Genomic DNA, 3,539 nt, shown 5'->3' with positions numbered 1-3,539 from the left:
GATTATAACTATTCTGAAAAGTAGAAATCTCAACTGCTTATATTATATCTAGTTTATCACTAGAGTCATTTCTCAATTCTCTAATCTTAACAGAAGCTTGAGAATTCAAATTCTATTTATATTTAGCTGAAAAATTGAAGTTTGAAGATTTAGATAGTTAAGAGTTTCTTCTTTTTAAGCTTACAGTTGTGAGTTTACTGACTTGACTATTCTCTTCAGTTCTAGATTTGTTTTGAGCTTCATCTTTTCTTCAGTTCTTTTGAGTTCTTGAAGTAAACATACATTCTTTTGAGCTAGATACATGTTTTTCTTTACAATTAGAGCATTTAAGCATAGTATATTGACATATTTCATCTCTTTTTGAGCATGTTTCACATTTATACTCACTAGTTTTGTGATCTCTGACACAGAATACACATTTTAAGTCTCTAAAACAGAAGATTGCAAAGTATTCATATCTTTGACAGTTTGAACACTGTGTTTAAGCTTTGAGATTCATTCTTGAGTCTTTGTATTCATGAACTCTCATTTTCAAATCTGCTACTCTTACTTCAGAGATCTTTGACTGTTTAAGTGTCTTTATATATACTAGAACAGAGACATTTCTTCTACTTTATCTGAACTCAATTAAATTTAGTCATACAGACTCTTTTCTCAGTTGAATAGAGTTGTATTCTTCTAATTCATTTTTAAGAAGTAGCATTTCTTCTTCACAGTCAAAAATTTCAACTGAAATATCATGAAAAATGAATTTTCTTCACTTTTCATCTCTCTCAGATAGAATTATTGTGTTTAACAAAGATTCTACTGCTGATTTTCAGAGATTCTCATTCTGAATAAGGAATTCTGCACTGAATTCAGACATTGTAGTCAGAATAATGAAGTCTTTAAAGAAGAATAACTCAATTGAAGCTATAACTGGTTTTTGAACTTCAATATTCATTATTAACTGAGAAAAGAACTGCTGATTAATTTCATTTCTAATTCTAAAAATGAGATTTGAGTTTAGCTTGTTCCTTTGCAAGATATTCTGATTTAAGACTTTGAGAATAAGTCTTCTATTTCTGAAGATTTGAAAGTTTTTCTTCTTTTGCATTTTTTTCTTCACTTTTCTATGAATAGAAGTATGAGCATTATTCTTCTCAGTTTTCTCAGGATTTTGAGCAGATTTTGAGATAGCAGGTTTAGAGATAGCAGATTCAGCTGCTTGAGCATATGTTTTCTTCTAATTCAAAGAAGAAGAAGAAGTAGAAAAAGAGAAAGAAGAGTAAGATGAGAAGTCAGTGATTATACTAGAAATTTTCAATGTTTTTTGAACTGTGTTTGAAATTTCAAGTTTGAACTTGATCATCTTCTGTAGTTGTCTAGTCTGAGTATGAAGAATTAATAAAACTTCTTCATTTATCTCACTCAGACACTGCTTTTCAAGAATCTTACTTACTTTTTCAAGTTTCTATATTTTAAGAACTTATTATTTCTCTATTTCTTCTTTCTTTCTTCTCTTCAGAATTTCAATCTCAGAAATAGCATTTGAGAAAGCATCTTTTTTCACATTAACTGAGTGTATTTTTGAACTTATTATTCTCACTCAATGAAAAGTTGGTCAGACTATTTCAATTGAGATATATATTAAACTCTTTTGAAAAGTTGATCAGACTGTTTCAGTTAAGAGATTTCTAAGTCTGTTTTCAATTGAAAAGTTGATCAGACTGTTTCAAAAGAAGAATAAAAGACTTTTATATATAAAACATCTGATTTTTTTCACACTAGTTCAGTAACTAGATTAGATTTTTGAAGAGAATCTAATAAACTAGAATTAATTTTTAATATAAATTAATAAAATCTTTACAATCTCTTTCTTGAGATACAGTGAGAAAAAGTATAATATCAATTGATAATAAATCAGATAATATGACAGTTTTTGAGAGAAAAACTGATAAAAAATAAATCAATTTTTTGCAGAGAAATTGATTAAAACTATTTAATTTTATTCTAAATCATTCAATTCTTCTCACACAACAAGTGTGCAACTTAAATCAGTTAATAGAGAGTGTAAAAAAGAATTAAGTATTAATGAAAGCTCTTCAGTCACTGAAAAAAGGCCCCGGTGGCCGAATGGTTAATGCGGCCACCTGGTAGCACCTTGGCGTGGGAAACCAAGGCGCGTGGGTTCGAAACCCGCAGGGGATACATTAAATCCGGAACTCAAGCACCTCAGGTTTCTAATAAATACAGAGGTGTACAAATCACTTCAATGAATTGCTCTATGTTCCTGGGCTGGGAAGTTATTATCGCATGTATCTAATTGTCACTTCTTTGTATTTTCCTATGTTCTTGTTATCTTGGCGTGGTCTCAACACCTGTATTTCCTCCTGTATAACCAACACTTGACCTGTATTTAACATCACGTAAGGACTCATCATAAGCTCTGCTTGCATATGAGTATAATGGAAGAATAATAATAATAATAATAATAAGTCACTGAAAAAGTAATTCTTACTTAAAAGAATGTGAAATTATAACAGAAAACAGCTCTGTTTTTAATTCTTTATAAGAATATTGTATAAAATTCAGAGAAAAACATCTTACTTTTTCAAGAGAAGTAGAAAACTATTTCTAAGATTTTTTTTTTTTGCATTAACTGCTGCAGAAGAATGAGATAGAAACTACTAAGATATGTACTACTGTATACTCTCTATCAAGACTTTCTCTCTTCAGAGTCTTAATATTATAGAGAATATAAGTCTGTTTCTATATAATAATATAAATATTGTCAGCAGAATGTAGAGGAACTGGTTATTTATATCTTAAAATAGAAAACTTTGTCAATGATTATATCAATATAGAGTTAATTCTCAAATTCAATAGAAATCTAGTATTGCTGTTCTCAATCTCTTGCAGAATCTATTGAATATTGAGATATTAAAACTAGATTTAATATATCTCACTGTGCAGGGATCAAAGGCTCAGTCAGATCTTGAAATATACTGATTTTATAGTTGTTGTATCTGCCAATTATGTATTGAATACAGTTGTCAAGGTATCTTTTTGTACTTTTCTGCCGGGGATGGGCCAGATCGGAAGGGGCGGTACAAGGGTGGGACTTGGTGTAAAGATAGGGAGGGTTTTTCGCGGAGGATGCACTTCAGATGTGTCTGTTGATTATGTGCTTGATACTATTGCTGAGGTATCTTTTTGTATTTTTCTGCCGGACGTGGGCCAGATTGGGAAGGGCGGTACGTGGGTGGGACTTGGTGTTGATGTTTTGGAACATCAAAGATAGACAGGGTTTTCGTGGAAGTTGCTTCTCAGATATCTCCACAATTACAGATCAGGGATCTTCCAAAATCAAGAAGATTGGCGCATATGGCTAGGTCTCTTTGCCTTACAATTTGTATGGCAATTTGGCCCGGGGTTGTGGTGTGGTAGGGGTGAACGGGGGATAATCCCACACAGGAGTTTCGAACAACGTCTGGTTCACGTTTGGCTGGATAACTCCACCACCACACGGGGTATGCGGTCGGCGATGGGGTCAAAAT

General features: G+C 32.0%; 1 pseudogene across 1 annotated transcript; it reads left to right on the top strand.

The window, feature by feature from the left end:
* Positions 1-2,101: 2,101 nt before the first annotated feature.
* Positions 2,102-2,190, top strand: BDBG_16295 (annotated as a pseudogene). The gene has a single exon. The product of its transcript is annotated as a tRNA-OTHER (tRNA).
* Positions 2,191-3,539: the final 1,349 nt, after the last annotated feature.

Source organism: Blastomyces gilchristii (assembly GCF_000003855.2).
Source record: "Blastomyces gilchristii SLH14081 genomic scaffold supercont1.2, whole genome shotgun sequence".
Lineage (NCBI taxonomy): Eukaryota > Fungi > Ascomycota > Eurotiomycetes > Onygenales > Ajellomycetaceae > Blastomyces > Blastomyces gilchristii.
This window is presented reverse-complemented; position numbering and strand designations above follow the sequence as displayed.